The 12917-nt window shown below is 36.1% G+C and overlaps 1 protein-coding gene across 1 annotated transcript in view; it reads left to right on the forward strand.

Annotated features, from left to right (window-relative positions):
* The first annotated feature begins 209 nt into the window (after positions 1–209).
* The window catches only part of LOC129001206 (nuclear receptor coactivator 2), a 277483-nt gene continuing 264775 nt past the window's right edge, over positions 210–12917 (forward strand). The window contains exon 1 of the mRNA XM_054428423.1: positions 210–500. The gene's annotated coding sequence lies outside the window, so the exon portion shown is untranslated. The remainder of the gene's footprint in view (positions 501–12917) is intronic.

Here is a 12917-nt window from a genome sequence, read left to right on the forward strand (position 1 = left end):
AAACCACAAAGAAAAATAATGTGTCATAGAAAAAAAATTAAAATTTGTGTATGTTCGCTCGCTTGTCTATCGACCTTGAGATTGTTTCCATCTCAACCAATCAAAACAAATGTTTTGATCGCGCTGGCCAATGGGAGAAAATCTTTCTGTGCTGCCTGTCGCCTGTCAGGGTCAACAAATCCTATCAACTGTTGGAAATGTAAGACAGGTTCGAGCAGCCATATTGTAGACTGTTTTGAAGTTTTGATACTTGCGCCGAATGTATTGTTTTAGTTTGTAGGTACGCGGCGTTGACACTTAAATTTGTATTGTTGTTTTTTACGTGTGACGTTCATACTTTTTTATAAATCGTGTACGGTGTCGATTGTGATATTATTCGTGTAATCTGAAATGTTGTGATGCAGTGTTTAGGAAGACCTTGAAACTGCTGCAATGGATTGTATCTGGCAATACCATTAGAAATGTTTGAGCACTACACAGAATGCCGGAATTTTTGTCAGGTAACAGGATTTTGCATGTGTTATTCCTCTACATCATAGGTTAGGCGTTTTGTACAACACATTTTTTGGCGTTCAGAGTAGAATAGGTCTTGGGAGGTTACTTGGGGTTATCTTTCTATCTCGGTAGTAAGAGAGCCTGTTCTCACAGTGACAATAAACATTACATGTCTACCATGTTGTTTTAATTGTACAGGCATAACATCGTATTATAATTTCATTTAATTAGCCTATACTTTGGTCAATGGTCAACTAGAGAGGAACTCTAGCCAGTAAAAATGAATAACTTACCTATAAATCAAAACAACTTAAGTGCTCAATTGTTCCATTGCCATTGTCTAGGCCTAGTCATAAGTTAGTAAAGATTGCTTTAAAGTTACACTCAACTGTCTTAAAAGTGACGGGTAGGACATTGATAGGCTTTTGAGGAAGGCCTAACTTGAGTTACTTTTTGACGGTAGGTAGGCCAATCGGACGTGGCTTAAGTTAGGCGTCCGGCAGTGACGTCACCGGTTTGTGGGGGCCCGGAACACCAATACTTACCGCAACGATATGAAGAGCAGCCAATCGTTGTACTTGGTGTAGCCTATAGTGTGATTGTTGACGGAAAGCGGCTGGCTGAAGGGTCGACCCTACTCACACACACGCAGGCCTCACACACACAGACGCAAGGGATTAGGACGGACGTGGGACGGACCATTGTCCTGCCATTCGAGTCATCGGTGGCTCACGGAAATTAAACTATGATTTTTTTAATTTTACGTTTGTTATAAAATCTGGTAACGCTTTTGACTTCAGCTCAAAATGCTTAGTAAAATGATACCAAACAATATATATTTTGCTTAAGTTTACAAAGTGTAAAAGCTATGAATATTTAAACGCGTTTTTATTAGCTAGCTACTTGTCATAATTATTTCGTGTTTGGACTCATTTTTCATTGAATTAAACAAAAAATGTATTAACACTAACCATTTTACTGTATATCTAACATCAAATGAATTGCAATTTTGAGGTATCATTAACAGATGTTATATTTCTAACTTAGTGAATAGGGGATCGGGGCTTTCAGGCAATTGGTGGTGAGTGTGCGTGCGTGAGTCGGGTCCCTCGCAGGTAGGGCTGAGCTCCAGCCGCACTCCGGTAAAAATCAGACTAGTGGATAGAGTACTCGGCTGATGTCCAAGAGGTATTCAGATCGAATCCCATCAACGACACTAACTTTTTGTCAAAGATTTTGCTTAGAATGTGATTTCTTCTTAACTGTAGGCCTACCGGTACATCATTTGTTAGAATTTTCATTCAATTTTTTTCATCATCAACAAGTTTGGTTAGGTTATGACAGTAACTTAACTTCCGTACCGCCTAATCCACGTCTGGTTACGGAATGCGTATCCTCTGCCTAAATAATACCTTAGGCCAACTATTTCAATATTTAGGGGGATGTGGGAGTTTTCAAATACCAGTAGTCGAGTACCGGTATTGTGTGTTGTAGTAGGCCTACTTGGTTTCACTCGATTAGCCTATCCTTTTACAGAAATTTCATAAGTATGTTAAGTTACCAGTAAACTGTCACCTAGGTGCTCGTTGGTAAGAGCTTAATTCGAGCGAGATTATATTACAAGGTAGGCCTAACCATGTACCTAAACTTACACTCTCGCAGACCAAATGGAAACGCTTTACCTATATGTGTTTAGCACTTGTGGGTTCTTTCAACGTGTCTAAAAACGACTCCAGACAGAGCGCAAGTGAGCCCGAGACTAGGCGTGCGAGGCGATCTGAGTCAGGGTGAGAGAAGCCGAGCATAGTCCGGAATACGGGGTTTAGGCCTACGGTTAAACCGACGTCCCCAAAAACTCGTTAAAACAGACCGTTTACGGTAACTTAGGTACTGTGATATTCAACATAAATTTAGGAGAGCATTGTATTTAGACACGTGATCACTGGTCTCAAATCTTTCCCACAAGAACAGTCGTTTCAGTACCGCCCACCTCCTGCCGATCTAGTCCGGTTAAACCAATGTGCTGATAAAAATTGTCCGGTTAAAGAGATGTAATTTCCGCCGAGTGTAGTCCGGTTAAACCGATGTCCGGTTAAAAGGTGGCCGGATAAGAGGGAGTCTACTGTATTTTATTTTTTGATCCGATATATCGATAGGCCTATAACAAATTAAAAAAGTAGGCAGATTGTTCATACACATATGAACACCTAAATTAAAACAAATTAAAAAATTATCAGCTGACAACTACGATAAACAAATATTGTTCTGTATCAACAAACAATAGGCCTAAGTAAAAATTTATATTGAAATGAAACTGTTATAAGTTAAACATAACTAACCAAACTTGTTGTAACATTTAGAAATTCCATTTGATATTCTCCACTTTCCTTTTCTGTATTCAAATGGAATTTTGAAATGGTACAGCAAGTTTGGTTAGTTATGTTAGGTCTTCCTATTGTAGTACCGTAACCCCTAACCTCAAAATCTAAGAGACCTCTGTGTTATCCGAGACTCACGGTACCGGTAGCCGAGGTCTTCAGTCCCAACAACCTCGGTTAGTTGGGAGTGTAGGCCTACTCATATCACAGTCTGCCGCTGAGATGCCTTAGCATATGAATTAAATTCCATTTAATTGGATAAAATGTTTCTGTAGAACCACTTGAGAATGCCATATATGGCGAAACATGTAGTGGACCTCATACACTATTTTTGAACTGCAAGACGAGGTACGTAAAGTTTAGTCTTAGCATATGGTTCATTAAAATAGTTCAGAGGGGTCCTTCACCATTCAGGAGGAGCACTTTGGTTTAGTTGCCTACGGGCATTCATTGAGACAGGAGGTTGAATAATATTTGCGGCAAGTGTTTTTTCATTGTGTCGTTGTGCCAACATGGAGCGTACCGTCAAGCAACGCTGTGAAGTTTTGCTATAAACTCAAAAAATCTGTGTCGGAGACCCTTGCCCCCAACTCAAACTTTTTGTTGACAATGTTGGAACTCCCATGTAATAGGCCTAACGTTGTCCAGACAATTTGGATCTTGCTGGACACAGTCCAACATTTTTTTGCGAGATCTCCAACCCTTGACAGTTTTTGTTCCTCGCTCAGGACTTTTGGCACCAGCTTCACGCGGACACTTCTCATCACCAAATTCTTCGTTACGATAGTGTTGACAGTTCCCACTGAAAGGCCGGTCTTCCCCTGGTGTGGGCGATGCCTGTCAGAATCCAAAACTTAATTCACTTGTGTCACTTCAGCCTTGGTTCGAGCTGTTGTCGGGCGTCTGACGCTGTGCTCGTCTTCGATGAGTTCCCGGCTTTCCTTATACATTTTTCTTTTCTCAAACACTTTTGTGTGGCATAAACAGGCCCGTTTTTGACCCTGTCAGCACCCTAGGCACAACTAATAGTAACTTAGCGCCCCTTTGCAATATATACAAGGTGTCCACCGGGAAGTCGGATATCCGGGAATTATGCGTGAATTTTGTATATCCACCTGGAATTTTCAATTTACCGCTATTGCGAATGACAACAGTGACGTTTCCGTGACCGCAGAAGACTACAATATGTCTACTCACAGCTCGAGGGATTATCAGAATTTTCCGTGATGGCAGAAGAAGATGATATCTACAGAACCCTGATGGATGATCAGAATATTGCCGCGATCACGGAAGACAATGATGATCGCCACACAACTGCGGGATATGATTAACATTTTGCCGCAATCGGGGGAAACAATAATTAAGATGTCTTCACTACTGCGGGAGTCGCTTGCTATATCCACATGACCGCGGGAGATACAATAATGATTTCTACACGGTCACGAGGGATGATCAGAATTATGCCGCGATCGCGCAAGATGATGATAATGTCCACATGACCGCAGAAAAAGATTAGAATTTTGCCTCATTGGCGGAAGATGATGAAGACGCAATGGCGGGAGGCGATTACTATGTACTTAAACGACCGCGGGTGTGATGTCCACGGCCGCGAGGGGTGATCAGAATTTTGCCTCATTTGCGGTAGACGATGATAATGTCCTTACGACCGCGGGATATGTTCATATATTGCCGCGATAATGGAAGGTAATAATTATGACCACACGACCGTGGAAAATAGTCAGAATTTTGTCTCAATCGGGGGAGACGGTTGCGATGTCTACACGGCCGGAAGGGATTATCAGAAGTTTACCGCGATCATGCAAATACAACAACAAAGTTTTTTATCTTCCAATTTTTTGGCGCCCCCCAAAAAAGCCAATTGCCTGAGCGCCCTAGGCACGTGCCTATTTGGTAAATCAGCCCTGGGCATAAAACATCATCCCCACAAGCCTGTTTAATGAGGGCAAGGGTCTCTGGATTTTATGAGTTTTTTTTAAAGCAAAATTTCACAGCGCTGCTTGACGGTAAGTTCCATGTTGCTGTGATGACACAATGAAAAAAATACTCTGCGTAAATATCGACCTCCTGTCTCAAGGAATGCCAGTTGGGGACTAAAGTTAAGTGCTCCTGAATGGTGAAGGACCCCGCTATTGAACTCAACCGGTCGGACCCCCCTCCACCGCTCTACATTGATCCAGTCCCGATACTTATTCAGGGTTGGTACGGTCAGGGAAAACCTGGAAATGTCAGGGAATTTTGTTGGTCTGGAAAAGTCAGGGAATTTTAGAAAAAATCTGGAATTTCTCTTGAAAGACTACATTTTTTACAGATATGAAAAAAATCTAAAAGATTTTCTGATTTCTGATTTCTGATATGCTACATTTTGCATCTACGCCTCAATACTTATTCAAAAACATCGAAGTTTGACGAAAACATCGATGTAACAAAAACATCGGGAACCTACCATCGATGTAAAAAACATCGAACATCGACAGACATTCCAATCATCACCCTCTGATTACTGGCTTTAATTGAACGCACCGAGCTCTCAGTGTTTCTACACGACCAAAAGAATATAATCCCGGTCACTTGGTTAAGAAATCCCGTTTAATCCCTTAAGATTTTTGATGTTAAATTCTGAGTGTTAAATTAGACATATGGTGTTTAAATAGTTGTTTTAACATTGCTATTATATTTTGTTAAGGTAATTTTTTCGATTGGGGTTAGTTTTTCACTAAAATAAAGCATAGTAGGCCTAAATAAAAACGGACGTCATAGCCAAAACTCCTGTTTTATCCCACATCCCCTTCAAATTCCGCCACTTTGTTCAGAATTTTATGAGGATTCCAAAAATATAGTAATACAAGGAAGTAGGTTTGCAAATAAATAAGTTATGGGCAAATCAGAATTTTATGAGGATTCCAAAAATATAGTAATACAAGGAAGTAGGTTTGCAAATAAATAAGTTATGGGCAAAAAACAGATTTCGGTACATAGCGTTTAGCTAAGAATGCATAGCCTAACAATAGCTAGGAATCTGGCTGATAATTTACATCAATATCACTACCTACTTCTTCAGGATCATCAACCAGCCCTTCAAAATCACTTAATCTTCTCATAATGCACCACGTATATCGCTACTTTTGATTTTTAACACTAAAACAATGATAAACGTAATAAAACACATCAGTCATCGGTGCGAGGTTAACCAAGCTGTTTACAAATACGCACGTCAGCTGTCTGCTACAATATTTTCGGAACTAAAATGAAAAGCGTATAGAAACAGACATCAGGAGAAAGCTCTGAATCTGCTGAAAAAAAACAATACCTAACTCGATCCAGTTCAATCCGATTCAGTCAGTCCCAGAGCCGTCGCCGTAAACAGTGTTTGTGAGTCGCAAAAGCGACACATAACACTACAGCGGATGTGTTGTCGCTTTTATGACACATAACACTCGGAGGGTTAAGATTTTTGATGTTAAATTCTGAGTGTTAAATTAGACATAGCCTATTGTGTTTAAATAGTTGTTTTAACATTGCTATTATATTTTGTTAAGGTAATTTTTTTGATTGGGGTTAGTTTTTCACTAAAATAAAGCATAGTAAATAAAAACGGACGTCATAGCCAAAACTCCTGTTTTATCCCACATCCCCTTCAAATCCCGCTCTACTCATCCCATGTATGGAAACACTGCTAGTACCGCGATGCGCGGAAGGATAGGCCTACATTCATCGTTTCAATTTCAATACGATACTGAATACAATTCCTCATTGAATTTATACCAATACTGATTCAACCTTTAATAAACTAAAAAAAACTGCACTTGTAGGAAATTATAAAAAAAAATTGTATCCTGTTAGTTGAAACATTTAGTAGTTTAGTTTGGTACTACTTTCTGTCTCCGGTACAAGCATGGTAGTTATTTTTCCGATATCACATGTTTCTTCCGATATAAGCCGATGATCTCGCAAGCAAAATATCGATATAGCCTATATCAGTATCAGAAGCACTGTATCTTCTATCTGCTAATGTCAAGTCAAGGCCAAGTAGAACATAAAGTGTGAGGTTAAGTTAGTTGGTACTCTTAATTTTCCAGATTCCAGATGTTAAATTCTTTCCTTATTGGTTTTATGAGTAAACTATTTAGGCCTACATTTTTTTCTAATAATTCTTGATTCTGACTATTCAATATCGTCTTACAAGTCAGGGATTTTCATTTTCCAAAATCAGTACCAACCCTGTTATTGAATGGAGGGTGTATAACTTATTACGGTATGTTTTTAATTGTGCTTATTTGGTTTCTCCATATCTGATGATAACTGATTTATGTACCAGTTACTACCCATCATAAAAAACTATTATAATTACTGTAGTAGATACTTTATAATGTCTCAACATACCTCATGCTATAGAGTTTTTTCTGGAGCATCTTCCCAAATTTTGGCTTTATTATTAGCTTTTAAGCTTAGGCTTAATTATTGGGTATATTTCTCTTGTAATAACAATATATCCCAGCTATTCAATAATTGTTGAATTTAGTAATTACCTAGGTGCTTGTTGTCCTTAAAAAAAAAATCATTTAAATTTTAATCGTCCATCTTTCGTCCTTGTTGCAGATTCTTGATTTGGGGTCAAATAAAGCTTTGCTATATGAAGACAAGGGAATAACTGACTAATTGCATGATCATATGAAGTTTAAATTTTTAAGGTAACCTTTTCATTCTGAAAAAGAGTTGTTTTTTAAGCTTGTTGAGTATAATATTTTTAACTGATTTTCAAATTTTATAATTCATTAACTATAGTTAAAATAGTAGAACCTTTGGATTTTCATCATTGTGAGATATGTCCTACCGGTATAGGCCTAAGTCAAGTGAGCGAAGTAGACGGAATGTGTATAATGGAGGAAGAATTTCAAAGAGAGTGAGTAGTAGACACAGAGGAAATAATTGTGATCTTTTTAGACCCCGGAAAGCTCAATTCCTAAAACAAGTAGTCTCACCATTTATAGGAAACAATCATTTAAATACACTTTACAAGTTGACGCAAACCCTACAAAGATATCAACAGGGTGTGAAATCTGACAAAGATTCTTCATCTAAACAAAGATTGACGAAGGATGATATTGAAAAAAAATCAATTGAACTTGCTGATCTTGCTTGTAAGATAATTTTTTCAACACCTGTTACTGTCACCTATGACAAAGATGTAGAAAGATGTTGTGATTATGTAAGGAGCTGTTTTTTTACATCAAGTGAAGAAAAACAAGCCCTTCTTCAACTTTTGATAACAGTGTTCCTAAAACAACTGTGTAAAAGATTTACCTACAAGAAATGTTTGCAAGATTTGTTGAAAAACAGACAGATCCCACTAGAAAAGAAGGAAAAATGGATAGAAAGTCAGTGTGAGGCTCAAGAAAAGCTCAGGAAGCCAACAGACCGTGGAAGTGTCAGGTTTCTTTTGGAAACGTTTCGGATTGAACCTACATTAATTTATCAAGTTCTTGAAGATTTGTTTGCGTTGCCTGACAATGATGAGATACTTTATGACTATATACATTCTTTGTTAGATAACATGAATAGAAATCATGTGTTATTGAGTAATTGTTATTATACACTCAGGAAAGATAGTAAACTGTTAGAACAATTTCAGAGCATTATAACTATGGCTGAGCAAAAGCCGAATCTACCACCGATGACAAAAGATTTATTGTCGAAGCACTGGAGGGAGCTCAGTAAACTTGTAAAATAGTTTGGGAAAAAAACACAGAGCAAAGGCCACTTTTTGGTTCCAGAAGAGTTCGTTGACAAAACAATTTAAGTGAATGTAGCATTAACTAAATCAACACAAATGAATATCAGGTTAAGTGCCATAAATTAATATGTTTTCTTAAAAGGACAACACCAGTTTGCTAAGTGAGTTTGTTATTATGTATGGAATTTCTCCTTGATAAAAATAAAGTTGTTACTACACTTTTAGTTGTTGCCTATTCCTTTAAAATATGGTTACCTATACTGTATTTGTTATTTGAATTAAACAAAAGAGTAAAAAAAAAAATAATCTGAAAACAGTTGCAAACTAAGCTTACAGATTGTTGTGCGTTATCTAATGGTATTACTATTTTTAATTGAGGGAAGATGTTTATAATAAATTACTGAAAAACATCAGTATTAGAAACTTTTTTTTCAAGTCTGTATTAACTATTTCTTCTTTATTTGAAATTTACAGATCATGTTAAACGAGGAAGCTGTAAAACTTGACTCTGGAAAAATTACTTTTATAAATTCAATTCAAAATAGATTTATTTTGTGTTTAATCGTTTACAAATTTGTACATATTTTTCAATTTACAAACGTTAATCTTAAATTATGGCTTCCACATTCCCTAGTTCTCAAAATAATCTTTCATTCAACACAAAAATCATGAAAATCTGTCATGTGGCTGATTCAGAATCGTGAAATAAAAAAACCCTGTCATATTTTAATATATATGATGATGATGGGAGGTCTAATTTGTGTATAGGCTAGTCAATGTCATAGCTCTCAATAAGTTTGATTTTAGTAAAGTCTATGTATTTGACAAAAATCAGTAATTTAGATCAGCACAATTTGTCGGTGGATCACATCAACCACAGGGATTGCTGTAAATAAACAGGTGACAACTTTAATAGGGATGGAATGCCTAGTTACCCAATTGCCAAAGCTATTACATCAACCAACTCAAAGTATCAAACATAAAACAGTGAATTGTAATGTAATTGGTTCCTTCACTGAGCCAAAGAAAAAAAAATCTGTTCTGAGCTAGGTATAGGTGTTATTGTGGCACTTACAATAAAATCATATCCCCATTAGGGGGTAATTTGCAAAAACAATGATTGCATAATATAGTTGTTGTGTTTTAGTAATTGAAGCTTGGCTAGGGATGTGTTCAGAGTTAAACTGAGATCATTCTGTAGAAGTTTTAGATCATCCCGTCACCCTGTAGCTGTCAACACTAATTGATGGACTATTAATTAACAGCTGTGTCTAAGGAATGTCGACCTTAGTCACTAACAAGGCTACAAGATCGCGCCACTCATCCTACACTCATCTCCATTCATACTTGGCTTAAAATACCTACTTTGTATGGTCACCATTTAATAAGAAAGTATAAAGTAAATATGTGAGCCGTGTCTGCAACTGGAATACTAACCCCCCTATCAAAATGTGATTCTACGTAGGCCTAATTGTAACTTTAATTTGTATAATTCCATTTGATAACAGAAAAGGCATGTGGGGAATATCAAGCAGAATTTTGAAATGTTACAGAAGTTTGGTTGTTTAAGTTAGGCTAGTTAAGAACAGTTTGACAACGAATCTTGAGTGTTCTTTGACGTCAACATGACGTAAGATCAGAGGGGCAGTTGTGGAATGCTCAGATAGTAATATCTGAGCTACTTTACTCTTCAATTGTTAAATTTTTTGACAAATTTCCTCCGTGCTTATTGTTCTTTTAAATAAACTATTAAAATTTTAATCCTCTATCTTTCGTCCTTGTTGCAGATTCTTGATTTGGAGTCAAATAAAGCTTTTTTGTATTAACAAAGAGAAGACAAGGAGAATAAATGACTAATAATTGAAAATATTGACTAAATAAATTGATCCTTAGAAGTTAAAATTTTGAAGGTAACATTGCTGTTCTGAAAAAGATTGTTTTAATAGAACATAATTCATAATTTCTGAGTATAATAATCCTTTTGAACTGATTTTCAAATCATTCTTTGTCTAAAATTAAAGCACAGTAGTGGATTCAACCCTTGGATTTTCATTTTTGTGAGATATAGTACAAGTGAGCGAGCTAGTCAGAATATGTATGGGCCTAATAGAAGAAAGATTTCAAAGAAAATGAGTGGTAGAGACAAAGGAAGTATTAGTGATCCTTTTAGTCCCCAGAAAGCTCAATGTTCAAATAAAGTCTCACCATTTATAGGAAACGATAATATAAATACACTTCAAAAGTTGACTATTACCCTAAAAAGAGATCATCAGGATCTGAAACCTGCTAAAGATTCTTCATCGAAACAAACATTGACAAAGGATGATCTTGAAAAAAGATCAGTTGAACTTGCTGATCTTGCTTGTAAGATGATTTTTACAACACCTGTTACTGCCACCTATGACAAAGATGTAGAAAGATGTTGTGATTATGTAAGGAGCTGTAGTATGATGTTTAAGAAATCAAGTGAAGAAGAACGTGTCTTTCTCCAAATTATGATAGCAGCGTTCTCAAAAAAACTTTGTGAAAGACTAACCTACAAGAAATGTTTGCAAGATTTGTTGAAAAATAGACAGATACCACTAGAAAAGAAGGAAAAATGGTTAGAAAGTCAGTGTGAGGCTCAAGAAAAGCTCAGGAAGCCAACAGACCATGGAAGTGTCAGGTTTCTTTTAGAAGCATTTGAGTTTAAACCTGCTTATAATTTAGAAGTAAGAAGTAAGTACTTTGAACCTATTTATCAAGTTCTTGAAGATTTATTCAAGCTGCCCAACAATAATGAGATACTTTATGACTATATAAATTCTTTGCTAGATAACATAAATGGAAAGAATCCGTTATGTAGTTATAATTCTTCACTCAGGAAAAATGGCAAACTGTTAGAACGGTTTCAGAGCATTAGGAATCTAGCTGAGCAAAATCCCAAAGTTCCACAGAGGACTAAAGATTTATTGTTAAAACACTGGCATGGTCACTTTATGGTGGAAAGTAGCACTACAGGTAAGAAAAGACTTTATGGTTTTAGAAAATTTCGTTGACCAAACATTGTGAATGTAGCATCAACTGAATCAACAGAACCGAATATCATTTTAAGTCTGAAACATGAATTTATTTGCTTAAAAAGACAATCCAGTTTGTTTAAGAAGTGAGTTTGTTATTTATGTATGCAATTTGTCCTTTATGAAAATAAAGTTGTTACTACACTTTTAGTAGTCATTCCTTTAAAATAAGGTTATAATTATTGTAATTTGAAATAATTATAAAAGTAAAAAAAATAAGTCTGAAAACAATTGTGAATTAAGCTTACAGATTGTTGTTGCGTCTAATAGTACCTATAACCCTAAGGGAGTATGTTTTATCTATGGTATTACTATCGTGTTTTAAATTGAAGCAGGAAATGTTTAGTATTTTACGGAAAACCTACATAAATTAGAAACATCTTTTCAAAGTCTGTATAAACTATTACACCTTTCTTTGAAACTTGAAGTTCATGTTACGAGGAAGCTGTAAAACTTGAATCTTGGCTCTGACAATTGATTTTATAAATTCAATTCAAAATAGATTTATTTTGTATTTAATCATTAACTTGCTTATTTGGAGAAAATTATAAAAAATAACAAAGATGATAAAAAAATAATGTCTTCAATTTACAAGTCAAATTGTTATGAGTTTTACACAAAATAAAACTTTACCTTCCTAATTAAGACTACAAATTGGACGAAATATGACATTGTTAGATATAATCATTGACTATACACAGAATAATGAACCCTTCCTAAGGCCTATGCCTTGTCTGATAGAGGTACACTCCTCAAAATGTCTAAAGGAAACACTCATATGGTTGGAACCCACACAAAAATATAGATAGCTTTAACGACAGCAACAAAGACAGATCTTGATGAATATGGACATTTTAACTAATCAGGTAATAAAGAAAAAGGTTATTATAATGCATCAAGGCACACTATTATTAATAGCTTCTACCGAGACTTCCCTTTCCTCATTTAACATTGGAAAAAGCGTTTGTAAGAAAAGGTTTCCCTCGTTTTTAAAGGGGTGTACGGGTGGTTTTGGACACCCGGTATATGAACCAACTGTCACAAATTTCTTTACAAAAATAAAGAACTAAGTTGTGTGAGCCAGTCACAGAATGCGCTAGTGCTACAATTCTTTTTATACCTTATATTTTGTTAGTCTAAGCGTATGGATCATAACAGTTGCTATAGATAGCTATTGACTATAAACCAAGAAATGGGAAGTCTACTTGGTGTATAGTCAATGGCTATATTGAA

This window comes from Macrosteles quadrilineatus, unplaced genomic scaffold (genome assembly GCF_028750875.1).
Source record: "Macrosteles quadrilineatus isolate MER2022 unplaced genomic scaffold, UCM_ALF_1.0 Scaffold_8__2_contigs__length_117827958, whole genome shotgun sequence".
NCBI classification, from domain to species: Eukaryota; Metazoa; Arthropoda; class Insecta; order Hemiptera; family Cicadellidae; genus Macrosteles; species Macrosteles quadrilineatus.